The sequence below is a fragment of the Alosa sapidissima genome, chromosome 4 (genome assembly GCF_018492685.1).
Source record: "Alosa sapidissima isolate fAloSap1 chromosome 4, fAloSap1.pri, whole genome shotgun sequence".
NCBI lineage: Eukaryota > Metazoa > Chordata > Actinopteri > Clupeiformes > Clupeidae > Alosa > Alosa sapidissima.
In genome coordinates, this window is record NC_055960.1 from 15033157 (window position 1) to 15048165 (window position 15009).

At 44.2% G+C, this 15009-nt stretch overlaps 1 protein-coding gene across 3 annotated transcripts in view; it reads left to right on the forward strand.

Moving 5' to 3' along the window:
• The first annotated feature begins 1087 nt into the window (after window positions 1-1087).
• The window catches only part of sulf2a (sulfatase 2a), a 41242-nt gene continuing 27320 nt past the window's right edge, over window positions 1088-15009 (forward strand). For 2 of the 3 annotated variants that reach the window (XM_042088653.1, XM_042088656.1), the window contains exon 1: window positions 1088-1352. The gene's annotated coding sequence lies outside the window, so the exon portion shown is untranslated. Of the gene's footprint in view, window positions 1353-8475; window positions 8532-15009 lie in introns of those variants that run through there. The other variant, XM_042088655.1, reaches the window with a different exon arrangement.

Below are 15009 nucleotides of genomic sequence, written 5' to 3' on the forward strand. Positions count from 1 at the left end.
GGTGTGTGTGTCTGAGTATTTACTGTAAGAATATATTTGTATCTGCTTCATGTTATTAACCACTTTTGTTCCTAATATTATGAATGTGCCTTGGCAAGGTGTTTATATATGTGTGTGCTTGTGTGTGTTTGTCCGTGTGTGTGTGTGTATGTCTGTGTGTTTGTGCATGTGTGTTGTTGTGTGTTATCTCTCCGTGCACTCAACTCTGTGAGGCTAGTCTGTGGCCTCTGTGAACAGGCTTGTGGCAGTCCAAAGAGGGAGAGAGCTGTCCGTGCCGACCCGATAAATGCCCTCTGTGTGCCAGCCTCTCTTCCTCCTCAGCGCTCTGCCCCAAGACCGATCCCTCGTTCCTACCCCTCCCTTATTATTCTCTATCATTCTCATCCCTCTCTCTTTCTGTTCTCTTTTCTCAAGTTCTCTCTTTCTATTGCTTTCTGTTTGTCTCACAGTGAAAAGGGAATGTTCACAGGCTCCAGCAGATGGCTGCCATTGGCCCGATTCACTCCCACTGCAGCTGGATGAATGAGTGCTCAAAGAGCAGCGAAAGAGGGAGAAAGAAAGAGAGAAGAGAGAGAGAAAGGGAAAGTGGAGGAGAGAAAGTGAGGGAAAGAGATAGTAGAAAGAGAGAGGGTGAGGGACGGTGTGAGAGAGAGAGAGAGAGAGAGAGAGAGGAAGGAAAGAGAGAAAGCAACAAAGAGAGTGTATGAGTATTGCATAAGCATGACAGATACTGACTGCAATTGAGAAAATATATCTGTCTACAAGTGTGGCTAAAGAGGAAAGTGGAGAATGAGAAATAGTCAGTACGAGAGAGAGAGAGAGTTTGGGTTTGGTATGAGAGAGAGAGAGAGAGTTTGGGTGGGGTGGGTGTGGTGGGGTTGGACAGTGTGGTGGCCGCTGAGAGTAAAACTGAGTCGGTGCACCAGAGCGCAAAGGGAGAAGGAAGAAATTGAATTGTATATAGAGGGACCACTCCTCCTCCTCCTCCTCCTTTCTCTCTCTCTCTCCCTCCCTCCCTCCTTTCTTTATGGCCGGTGGAACCACGCCTCCCTCCTTTCACGCTCCCGTGTGTCTATATCAGCCGGCTGTCTGTCTCCTCTCCCACTCGCACTCCCACTCGCACAGAAACAGGACAGAAGGGGGGGACGTGCAGACGGGAAAGGGCAGCAAGCTGGACAGACAGCTGGACTGGAACCGAGAGGACGACCGTGCGCGTCTGTGTGTGTGAAGGGGTGTGTGTGTGTAGGAGGCGGGGTGTGTGTGGGGGGACAGGTGTTGCTGTCCTCACTACGTGGACATTCATCCTGCAGGGAGCAGCGAGGGACCCACCACAGCTGAAGTGAGGAGAGGAGGTAAGCTGCCTGGAGCCTCTATGTACTGCTGCTGCTTCTGCCCTACTTTACGCCCGAGCACTTTGTTTTCATTACTGCTGCGCTCTTCCCATCCATCGGTCTGCTTCTGTGTGTGTGTGTGTGTGTGTGTGTGTGCGTGCGTGTGTGTGAGAGAGAGAGAGAGAGAGAGTAAGTCTATGAGTCCACATGTGCTCACCACACATGGGGGGCTTGTGATAAAGTCTGCTTCGTGGACGCGTAAAAGAGTTTCAATAACTGACTTACTGTTCAGAGTTCATGTACAGTGCTACTGTGTCTGTGTCTTTTGGCTGTTGTGTGGGTTCAGGTCGGTTAGAAGACAGTGAAGTTTTTGCCTTGTTTCTGAGGAAAATGTGGTTGTTTTATGGTGTGGCCATAACACTGCGCTGCTTGGGTTGGTAAAATGGTGGAGCAGTGGTGGAGAACGTCTGGCTTCCCAGACAAGTCCGGGGTCCTCAGCCACGAGGTTCGCCTCATAATCCCTTTCGCTTTTTCGCTCAGTTGGTTTTAGGTTCTCATGCCATGGACCATACTGGATGTTACATGAATAAAGGCTTACATATCTGATTTTTGGCTTTTGAGTGAAAGAATACTGAGCCTCGGTTTTTCGACATTTTGAATCTTCCTGACATGGAGTGCGGTTTTGCCATTGTCTCGGTGCAATGACTCTAGTCCACTGAGGGCACTTTCCTGACATCTGACTTGTAGGTGGCTTATGTAATCTGGAGAAAACGGAGGTCTGGGAGTTAAAAACATCAAAATTAATTTTCTGAAGTGAGCCGTGAATTTCTGTTCTCTTTCCTTGGTCTCTGTGCATATCATCCGCCATTTTTGTAATATTGATATTAAATTCAACACATTCGGCTTAGCACACATAGCACAACATTCCAAGCTTCATCAATGAAAGTCAATTTAAATCAGGACATATTTGGTTTTCAATTTATGCATCGGCCGTCACTGGGCAGTTTGGTGTAGGTTTGGTGGTGAATATGTGAAGTGCTGAGAGTAATTGAGTTCACTTCTGGCTCTCAGCCCCCTAAAAGGTTCTCCTAGCTGGGGCCTCTGTCAGGTCAAGTAGGTCATGGGGGTGGTGTGATCTCTGATTGTGGATGACTTATGCAGACGCTGCCTAGTCAAAGAGTAAAATATTGATGCTGTTGCTGGGTGTTTGTATGTCGGTGTAGTTCTTAAGGTCAGTGATTTTGGTGGACTTGCTGTGCTTTGCTGTTGGCTAAAGTGTGTTCAAGAATGGTCAAGAAATGATTGCAGTGTTTTGGGTCTATAACAGAGAGTTGTGTGTGAAATATTGTGTGGACATTCTGTGGTACCCATGCATAGATAACATTATGGTGTAACTGGAGCATCTACACAGTGTGTGCTTTTGTGTTTATTACTTAGCATGACAGAATTAGGTTTAAGTCTAGATAAATGTGGTGTGATGTGCATGTGTATGAGTAGAGGTTTTTTTAAATGTGTGTTTGTGTGTGTTTTGGGGGATATGGGTGAGTCTGTGTGAGTATGGGAGAATGTGAGTGTTTGGGGGAGGGTGTGTGTGTGTGTGTGTGTGTGTGTGTGTGTGTGTGTGTGTGTGTTAGCATGGGTGACGTAGCGTTTCTGTGGCAGAGGTGGTTGAGCTAAAGAGATCCCTGGTTCACTCATCCATTATTTAGCGGGCTCTCTGCTAGCGCTGAGCTAACCCCCACATCAACTGGCCTCCTTTCTGCCTAGGAGGAAGATCTACACACACACACACACACCCTTAGGTCCTGCTGCTGTCAGAGGCCACCTCACCTGCTCACCCTGAGGGATAGCCAGCCAACAGCTACAAACACACACACTCTCTCTCCCTTTCTCTCTCTCATACTTTGTGGGAATGAATACTTTTATTTACATCCACATCCACACACATCCTCAGACTAACTCGAAGCAAACTTCAAATACTCCTAATCAAGTTCTGAGTTCACTCATCCTCCTATGTTGTATGATGTGTATGATTTCCGATTTCTGATTGAATTGAAGTGGTTCACTGGGGATGGGGAATGCGAGGGGAGAAAAGGCTTTCTGTGGCAGTGGTGGTGGCGGCCTCAGATATTATGCTCCTTTATAAATATTCATGCTTTTGCTCAGGTGTCTGCTGCATATGGGTTCATCTCCTCTCCTTAAAATAACATCATGGCTACATAGCTACAGTATCTCAGATTACACAACTATTCAAAAACGCATACATGAAGTGCATGAACTATCAGCAGTTACAATAAAATACACGGTGAATGACGTATGCAGTGTCACATCACCTGCTTTACCCTGAATAATTATGAATTCACTTTTCGTGTTTATATTATAACAATGCCTGTTATATACAAAAGGTCTAACATCACTTAAATAAGCCATTATAAACAGTAAACTCTTTGTTGACATGTTTTTTTTAAATTGAGGAATACAAGTAGCCTTTTCTGATGTTTGGGTTGAGGTCAGTGTATAGTCAGGGTAAGCAGACAGACATGCTAATAATTGATGGTTAATAACAAGCCATAACTGGATAGTTGATAGATAGGGCTAGAATTACATTAAATGTTGTTAAATAGTGACTTTGTTGATTTGTTTATTAGTGACTGATACTAATTAATCAGCACAACAGACAACCATTATTCCATATGGGATTTTGTGGGCTTTCTGTACCAGACCTTGTAGATGGTACAAACTAATTCAAACTAAAGGTATCGACATTTGTGTATAATTATTTTAATTATATTTTGATGCAACAAACTGGATTTGAAATACATGCTGACATTCTGGTATTCTTTGGACATCTGCATTATTCTGACAGCATATGATTAAATATGATTATATATGTCAAATTCCATCGCATTTCTATTTGACAAACTGGCCAAATCAGCAACAGAAGGTGTTTGATCTTTCAAAACTATGACAGCTTTCACACATTGGTCTAGTTTCTTACACTCTTTTAAGTTTGCTTTACAACATGCCTCAGGAGGGTGAATGTGTTGTTTAGGTTGCACAACAATGAAAGAGCATATGGAACACTCTCTGCCTTCAGGATAACCGGATCTGCTGAGGGAATGGAAAAGTTTTTTTCTTTTTCACAAAAAAGGAACTGCTCTGCAAGTTATATGCTTGCCTTCATTAAAACACCTTCAATGCTGCAATTACTTTTTTGTTTCACTTATTTTTGTCATCACCATGTCACAGACATGCTTTGCCTAATGCTTTGCTGAATATATGTCTCTCAATATATGTCTGTTGAGAAGTCGAAACAGAGAGAGCTTTCATGTCGGCTGTCAGTGTGTGTGGGAGAAGAATCTGGTCCAATGTATGTGAGAATTTAAAATTAGGACAATTCTGACAGTGTTCCTCTCCTTTCATAAAAAAATAAGTTTAGCTGAAGCGCTGAATAAATCATTCTGTCCTCTTATCAATATTTGATCAGACAGCATGCAGAGAATAGCGCTGTACTGTGTGCTGTGCTTGACTCTGTTGTTTTGTATGCATTACGTGGCATTATACCACAAGTTCTGCCTTTCTCAGTGCCTCAGTGTTAGTTAGCAGTCTGATCTTTCTTTCACCTTTTCCATCTGTCTCTGACTTGCTGCCAGATTGCATTTCAAGAACATAGTTCACGAGCCTCAGAGGGGCTAGTTTGATTGTTTTACTTGGAACCTCACCGTTAGTGACCACTTAAGATTACAGAGCAATAAAGGAATTGTGTCCACTCTGTACGCTAGTGAATAGAGGCCTCTACAGCCCTGTAAACCTGCGCCCCACACCACTCTGCCATGGAACGCACAGATCATTCCTAATTTTATTCCATATCGTATAATATTGCACATGGCAATTGCCACAAGATATAACAAAGAAGATACTGCTTGTGGAAGTAACAGGAAGTGGATTCACTGTTTTAATGTACGCCAAATGCACCAAGTCATGAGCTTATGCCCACTTTGATTACAGATGGTTTGGCGTTGAGGTTTTCTCTATAGCCATTAGAGGCAACCCCATTCCTCCATTCCTCATGCTGTCGTGTTAATAGGGTAGACTTGCCGAGTGAGTGAGTGCTGAAGGTCAGCATCTCCACTGGCACGAGGATGCCAATCATCACTGAGAGAACTAACGACGCCACAGCCGCTATCCGCTGCATCCGCGTCCCCCTTCCTCCCATTGAACCAGAGTGCAAACAAGCCATCCCCACATGATGGGGAGGCATCGATCGCCAGCGCGCCAGATAGCATTAGTGGCCCTCCGCTGGGTGAGAAGTGGCCATGGGTGGAATGGAATGGGTGATTAAAAGCTAGCAGGATGTAGCCGTAAAATGGAGGTTTGCTCTAAAGGCGCCCAAGTGACCAGGGGTTGAGACGTGGATCCAAGAGGGCCATAAAGAGACACTGTCATTAGTGTAATTACTCGCCCAGGGCTTGGGCCCTTTAAACTAGGCAGGACGTGAGCATGCTAATGGACATGGTGGCTCAAATCATGGTGGATCAGGTTGATCTGCAACAAAAGTAGTATTAATTTGTGTAGATGCAGTCATCCAGACAAGCTACCACCAATCATCTATTCCTCATTAATAATCATGTGCTGTTTTGGGAAACTCACAACACATTTGCTCTGAAATTCCTAAGACCTCGAAATTGGAACTTTATAAGAAACAAAGCATTCCGTCTGTCCCTCTTGAGCTTTTTACCTGTGAGATCTTTCTTTTTTTTCGTTGTCTTTTATCTATCCCTCTCTCTATCTGATTCCCTCTCTACACTTCACCTCACAGTTGACTCCAGTGGCGTGCCTTTCTGATAATGCTTATGGAGTGATAGATCTCTGAAACTGGATTTGCTCTCAACTACAAAGCGGGAGGATTAGAGGTTAGGACTGCTGTGCACGCTGTCCTAACCAACAAACTTGATACTCTTGATTCCCAAGCTTTCTGTGTTAAAGCACTTAAGTTCACTTAAGTTACTGCATATTCTAGAAAGGATAGAATGATTGACGTGTCCTATCTCCTTTTTGTCAGAAGTCTGTTAACTTTTTTAAAAAAAAATGTCCTGTAAACTTCCTAAAAAGTAAGTGAAAGTAAGTAACGTAAGTCTCTTCCTTAGCATGATGAGTTCAGGATGCTCTGAGCCTTTTGTGTGAGAGACGGGGATCAACACAGAGAGAGAGAAGAATCCCAGCATGCCTTGAGACCCACACACAGCAGGGGTACGCGTGAGACCCTAATTGGTTCTGAGAAAGGGTTCTAAGATCGATGGGAGGAGATCTGAACACGCCCAACAAAAGCAGCGTAGCCCGAGGGCAGCTGGATTAGCTGATGCAGGAGTCACTTCCTAGACAGAAAGACAGAAATTGTTTGGCGAAATTTTGTCCAGAAGACGTCCACTCAAATGTCTGAGGCCTGAAGTAATACATATTTGTTGTGTCCTCGAAACAACCTTTAAATATCAACACCGGTATGATATCTCAGATGATTACCTGCTCTTGCTGCAGGGTGTACCAGAGCTGTCAGTGTGGATGGTCTATAGCTGAAATTCAAACCCTAACACGCAGCGCTAGGTACAGCTGCAATTGTTTATGCTGTATCTGTTTCTTGCTGAAATTTCTCCTTAAACACCCTTCTGTGTGTTGCATAATTCTCTCGTGTCTGAAAAGTGTCAATTGTAGCTTCACTTCCAATCTAATTTTTATTCTTGTCATTCCTGATGAAAAAAAAAACATATTTCTCTCACCTCTCTCTCCCTTTCACTCCCTCTCTCATGGAGAGAGTTCTCCTGTATTCAGCTGGGTTATTGGAACAACACATCCTCTCTATTCCCCTGACGTGAATCACTTTCGAGCATCACTGGCTGGATCCGACAGTGCTTCTGGGCTCTCGTCCTGCCAGTTGGTGAGCTGGCATGACTCACCAGGGCCTCCAAAGCTGAGTGATGCTGTCACAGCTGACAGAAATATGAACCTTCACAAGTCAGCTGCGTTTCAACTGATTTGCCTGACAAAGAGTCGCATGGAAAATTGGATTTGAAACACGTCACATAAACTCATTAAACTTTCCTGAGCTGTTTCCAGGTTGACACATTTCTATTGAGTTGTTCTTCTTTTAATTCAGTGTCAGAACACAGGTAATATATTCTCCAATTAAAGCAGTAAAGGCAAGTTTTTGTAACAATTGCATTAGAGATAGATTGCAGAGAAATCACCTTATTCTGACATTTGTAATATCCCTTTGGATGTGGTAAATCTATTAAACAAATATTGTTGTCATGAAAGAGTGACAGGAATGATATAAGAATACTGCACAAGTCCATTAATAGTGTGTGTGTGTTGCCTTTAGCTGGCTAGATGATCTCTCAGCAGGCTTAAGAAGGCAGTGTGAGATATGAATAATGACTTAAGAACAGGAAGGAGTTTTTTTGTCCATAGCTGAATTGGTGATTCTATTTTCCAGCTGATATGACTCACCTCAGGGCTCGGAGAAAGGCCTGGCCGCATAGTGCTCAGTGATTAGCCCCCACTTCTACTTTATTCATTTGATGGGTATAATTACTTTATGCTAATGACAGTAACATTTAATGGCTCTTTGGGCTGGCATCCTCCATGAATATCAGGCCAGGCCGAGGACCAAGCAAGGATTTGAATTTGAATGGAATCTCCGGAAAACAGCTCCCGTGCGACAACCATAGAGGTGACAACATGGTAAAAAGACGAGGATTAAACTTGTGAATAAAGCTATTACTCATGCCAGCGAATGACTGTAACTAGGTAACCATTCTGTCCTATGTCTCATGAATTCAGTGGCAATGAGAGTTTTAAGAGTTGACGTGGACATCGGCTTTACCAGGACAGACGCCTCAGCTGTCGCCATGGCGGCATCTGTGTGGGAGGAGTCTAGGCGATGAGACACAGGGTGGACCCACCAAACCGTTTAGCATCTGTCAGTGGGAGGCAGACAATCAAACATGGCATCTGCTGGGGAAGAGCCGAAATGGAGAATGGCGTAAGAGCACAAAACAGAGCCACAATGGAGGATGGACTGATTTTTATCTGGGACACACATCCCACGTTCTCATTCAGAGGCAGCTGCAGACCTGATACTATCTTCCTGATTTACTGTAATGTCTCGCTGGCAACACGTTTTCCAATTCTCCCTGACAACAGGTACATATAAAGATTCAATAGATTTGGTTGTATGACAGACAATGAACATGTTTTGTGTAACTTGCTTTTTTATATCACAGTGGCTGTATGATAACAGAATAGAAAATGCATTTGAATTCTAGTCAAGGCAATAATTGGCCATATGTTATCAGACCAGATAACAATGTGTTTGTGTGTGTTTGTGTGTGTGTGTGTTAGGATGAACAATGAATGAGGACAGCCTCTTTTCTCATCTCTCTGATGTGAGTGAAGTGTTGGTGGGTGGTGGCTGAGTAGAATCTGACGCTGCCCTGGACTGAAGCCTATAGCAGCACACAGGCAGAAATAGTAACAACTCTCATGTGACCACACAAAGTGAACAGAACATTCAACAGTAACTAACTAATGCGTCAAACCACATTAATAGTTGGTAGAGTTTGTAGCTGCTTTGGTCATGGTGGTTATGTTTACAGACTTTGTAGTTTGTAGTTTATATCTTTAACAAACCTAAATCCTTTCCACTCTCATATGGAGTTTGGCACAAACTAGTCCTTAAAATTCCCTATTTTGAAGAGAGTCCATATTTACAGAGTTTCAGTGTGCACTGATCGATATTTCACTACTGTCAGATACATCAAAGACAAGGGGACACACTCTAAGTTTAATGCTCAATGTCTTCCGTCTTTAAGCAAAGTGGGAGGATGTCCTCTGATAGCATATTTTTACTACCATATTTCTCTTAAGACTCAGTCAGGACGATGGAATATCAGGATCCAGGCTTTTATTATTTTCAATGAAGGGGGAATCCATTAAGGGAGAGATGCATGTTTGTGTCACCCCATCGTGGGTTTCACCAGTATTCTCTAACTATACAGAGGTTGATACTAACTTATGTTACAAACAAAAGAAGGAGTGACCTCTAGGTCCAACCCAGTTTGAATATGCAATAGAAAGGGAAGATGAGGATGTGGCCTTCATCAAGTCAGATCACCCTTTGTTATGGGATGTATCTCAGAGGCCTGGTCCCATACCGTTATACAAACATTCATGTTTTCACACCTGGAGATAGGCTCCTATTGAATTCAAGGATACTCTGACTACAAACCACAGACACAAGGGATACACAACAAAATTACAAATGACCATAAGAAACACACAGTATGTACATTTACAGGAAAGATTCTGATTCACAAAACTTTTAAGACAAGTCTAAATCTTATGCAAGTTACAGCATCAAAAGGGGGCGCGATTACTTCTAACTCAGAGAGTTCTAATTCAGAGAGCCTTCCTCCAAAGATGGTCGTTAATTAGGAGCACCCCAATCTACACCTAGCCAAATGGTAACGGCCATGGGCGGTGTGCTCCCCCAGTAGAAAGTCACATCTGAGGATAACCCAAAAGGTCCCTAGACAGACCCTATTGAATTAAAAATCATTCAAGGATAAAGCATGCTTGCATAGGACAAAGACACATACGAGATCCACCTGGGTAAATGACCATAGCTGATTTACAATACTTTCACCTCTCTCTCACTGCCTAGGAGTGGTTGGAGAAGGAAGTAAAATCCTGCCTTCAAACAAAAGATGAATAATTGCCCATGTTTTTGCACCTGAGATGTAAATGCTGCACATGCACGAGGTCTTCATTTAAGCCTTTGTGTACACTGAGGCTGGAGAGGCTCGGCAGGTGAGTGACAGCTCTGTGTTCTCGGATTCTGTTTGAGTCACAATCTGCACTTCAAAGTGGCGTGAGCATCACCCCTCACCTGGCTCCCTTTTCATCCACTGCTCTGCGGTGGCTGCCTCTGGCGAAAAAAAAAACAGAATGATTTTCTGTCTCTCTCTCTCTCTCTGTCTCTCTCTCTCTCTCCCTATCTTTCGTTGTTTTTCTTCAAAGTAGAAATTGTTGAACTACAGTTGTTTCAGAACTCTGTGGGGAAAAAAACAGTCTTTTCCCCCATGTGGGTAACTGCACCGCACGGAACATTACTGTTGGACGAACAAGAAACCGAACAAGTCTTGCAAGTTATTGCATGAGGTGCTTTGATATTTCTTCATAAATGTTTTTTTTTGCTCCGTACATTGCCAACACTTTCTCCGGCAGTTTCAGTGAGAAATAGATTGCCCTCTGAGTGGAGCCGGCTCAAACACACAGCATCTCTCATTCACAGGAGTCTCATGTTTCAACATTTGTCCACTTCCCATTTTCCAGATCAGAAACATCACAGCTCTGCCCTGCATCCCTCCCTCCCCTGCCTTACCGTGCATCTGCAGGGTATCCGGAAAAAAATAATTAGGAGTCAAATATTAAAATGGTCTGTTGTACGCCAGCATAATTGATTCTTTCCACTGAGTGCACACAAAATGGCCAGACAGCAGGAGATAGCGGGCTTTGTCAACAGTGGGCTTCGTGCCCGCTTTTCAACCAGGCACCCCAGCAGGGCCTGGGCGCCACTGCCAACACGCGGGGCCACACACAGACAGGCATGCTGGGTGCCAGAACGGCATTCTGGGAAGGCGGCGTGTGTAACGCTACTTATTCTCCAGTATGCTTTTGTCCTGCTGGGGACAATCTAATAAGGTATAAGGAAGTGACACAAGTGCCAATGGGCCAATAAGAATTTAGCTGCAAAATAATTCCCAAAGACCTTGCCCATAAACCATTAATCATCCATCCATGTTGGAAGGATGATTAATGTTATGACAGATAGATTATCTTTTTAATATGTTAACCATGATCCCGACATAACCTTTTGTCAAAAAATAGCAATATATTTAGACATTTAAAAGGTCATAGGTGATTTTAAAAACAAAATCAACACAAGAGACAGGAGAGAAAAACAGTCAGATGAAGAGAGAGAGGAGGAGAAAGGGAGATTACAGGGGACAGACGTTCCAAAGTGATAGTCAAGGAGTGACTCATCCCAACACACACACACATACACACAAAATGGAAATGACCTCCAGCCACCACCAGCCAAATGCTGTTAAAACATGAAAGTGGCTGGTGGATTTTGGAGAATATGAGTGGCTGGAGAACTGGACCATTTATTTTGAAAAAAAGATAATTTCCATCCCTGACACACACACACAAAGTCAAAGGTGTGTAGTATGAGTAACTATACTTAGGTATTTTTATTATTATCCTGGCTACTTACTTATTCATCAATCCTTAAGAGCTGATAGGAGCATCATTTCAAACATAAGACTAGGAAAAATATATACTTTTGAAAGTAATTAAGTAGATACAGATGTAGACGTGTATGAAGGCCATCAGGATGGTTTATAAAAGGGCTAATGGGTACATTAAACAGCAAGCCTGTGATGGGTTGAGGGTCCATCTATCAGCAGCTGCATGCTCAGGCTAGCGGTGGCTTCCGACTCCCCAAAGGACCTGCCGGCTGGTGACAGCAAAGGGTTATTTATGGGGGGAGGGCAAGGACCTGCTGCTCACAGAGATTTATTACTTTAGCAGCACCCCAATACACACAGACAGACACACACACACACACACACACACAAGGACACACACACACACATACACAATCCGTCTACCTGCATTCATTAATGCATTCATCCATTTAGACACATTATCAAACATACCAATTTCCAGCACACAAAGGAATTCAATTTGTTGTATCCCATTTGCGTCTCACTGTGATGAAAAGCCTCTCTGAATCGATAAGACCAGATCGCTGGGTCTCTGATGTAAATGAATTCAGCATGAGGTGTGCAGGTCACCGCAGGTTTAATCACCAACACAGGAGACATTACCCTGAACCCTGTTCAGACAGAGAGGGTCAGGCACATGCCGTTCGCTCTGTCTCAGTCTGTGACGCACACACATACACACACACAGGCACACACACGCATGCACAAAATGCATGCAAGCACGCACACACACACACTTATGGTGAACTGATGAGAATGAAGAATGCCTGCGGGAGCCTCTTCCTCTCTCTTCTCTGTGTGCGCTGTGCTGACGACCCAGGGCTTGTTTGTGGAGCGGCTTCTCCATCACAGCTCATTTATCTCCCCAAGTGAACCCATCACGCCGGCCCGGCCCGCTCTCTGCAATCACAGGTGCACAGGGCTCCCGAGCCTGCCTCTCCCCTCTCTACTCATTTGGAAATGAAATTAGGAGCGCCCGGCGCTCAGTAAGCATGACCCTGAACTGAGCCTCTGCCAACAGGAGAGGCCCCATCGCTCAATCAGCTTAAGCCAATTTGGCTTGTATACCTGAAAAGGGGCTTGTGTGATTTTAGAACTGTACGTCATGTGACCTTGTCGGGCTTAAGTGTTTTTGTACAGGATATTGTCCCACCATGTGCATAAATCCACCTGTCTCACATTCTCCCACTACCCTCAATCACTTCCACATCCCAATCTGTTTCTCTTTTACGTTCCTTCCATTCTCTTTCTTTCATTATTTTCCCCCTTCTCTCCATGGTCAGCGCCAGAGAGAAATGGGTGGGGGGGAGGGCATGAGCACTGACAGGGGGGGCACCTCACCTCAACTTTTATTAGTTATTTTTCCAAAATTGAGGATTGGTGGTAAATGTATCGGTGGCACTCAGTGCAACGGTGTCCTAGTGTGGAGAATCCCTCTTCATCGCGCAGTTTGCGCACACAATCAACAGTAGCATAGTGGACACGTGTCAGTCCGTGTCATGTTTCATTTTGAGTAGGCTAAGTATTCAACATCAGAGATCAATATGGATTTAATTTCAATCATAGCCATAAATGTAGATGTTTTTTGAATGTCAGGGAGAGGACTCAGTTGGGGGGGGCACACTGGCCTGTTTGGGGGGGGGGGCTGGGCCCCTAAGGCTCGCCTTTGACACTGCTTCTCTCTCTTCCTGCCTCATTGTTCTTCTATCTCTCTCGCTTGTTTCTCTCTCTCTTTCTATCTTCCTCTGCATTTCTCTTCTATGCCTTCTCTCCTGTTATCTCTTCCTTTGCTCTCTCTCTTCCTCTCTCTGATTTGTGATCCTCCTCCATTAATGAGGTAGAGCTCAGAGGACTGTGTGGGGTTAGGTAGGATCAAAGTCCCCGCGCTCCGCTCCACAGCTCTCTGCCCGGCTGGAGTTTTGACAGGGCCTACCGTGAGCTTTATTGTCTCTGATCACAGCTGACCCAGCCATCGATTGCGGGATTGTGGCCGTCCTTGTGGCCGGGGAGGAGAGCCGAGAGGAGACGGCGACTGATGAGGCTCATTAATGACTCTCACACGTTTAGATGTGCCACTCGCCCCCAGTCACGAGTTCTCGCCTGGCAGCCCCATGATGCTCCTATCTGCTTCATGAACTAGAGGTCACACAAACTCATGGTATTTGAAGTACAGGTCTCATTTTGAATTTATTTGAGGACACATTTTAAAATCTGAACACCATAAATAACTAATTCAGTAGTGGAAGCAGTATTCATTAGCACAGTGGAGTACTAGCTTTTGAAATGATAACGGCTTTTCTAACCAGCGGTCTGTCTTGTCATCTGGCATCGGATGTTCAGAATTTATCCTCCAGTTCAGATTGACTTGGCACTCATGAGTGAAACACGTAATAACATGTAATCATGCAAATATTATGCATCTCCATCTGTTGGATATGAACCAAAAGGAAATTGTTTTCTGCAATAACCCTTTTTCCAAATGCAAGCATCACTTGTCAGCTGAATGCTGGAATATGTGTGTAATGATCTTCTCAGTTGACAGTAACATGGTTCCATGTGCAAAATTACCGGAATAGCACAAATGATTATATTGAAGACATTTATCCAGTTGTAGATTACTACACATGGAGTAGTCACTGTGTGTGCGTGTACCTATGCATTAGGGTAGTGTTGGAAAAAACTGTTTAATCTTACAATAGAAACATCAGCACTTTTACCAATATTAGTGTGGTGTTGGGTGCATAGGGCCTTGATTTTAGCCTTGAACTTAACTTTGATCTGCAGTGTCATAAAAAACTACAATTTACTAGTGGTGTGTGTATGTGTGTGTGTGTATTTGTGTGTGCATGTGTGTGGGAGTGTGTATATTTGTGCATGCATGTGTGTCTACATGGTGGGAGTGTGTATATGTGGGTGTGTGTATATGTGAGTGTGTGTGTCTGCACACGCCTGCATGTGTCTGCACATGAGTGTGTGTGAGCAAATGTGTGCTTGCATGTAATCACACACGTGTGCACCCTGTGTGTGTGTGTGTGCGTGTGTGTGTGTATGCCTTGACACATCTGCCAGCATGTGTGAACTCACCGGTATAGATTACACATTAGGCTCAGACCCTATGGGAAGGTGCAAATGGCCGCCGTGATCCAGAGGAGCCTCTCGCTGCTGCATTATTAATCCAATGCTTCATTAAAAGCCTGCTGGGCCATCAGCAACACTATACAATATCAATAGGGCAGCGCCAGCACCAGGAGGGGAAGGGCAGATCGGTGTGTGTGTGTGTGTGTGTGCTCACGCTCCGTGTGTGTGTATGAGCATGCTTGGTGTGTCTG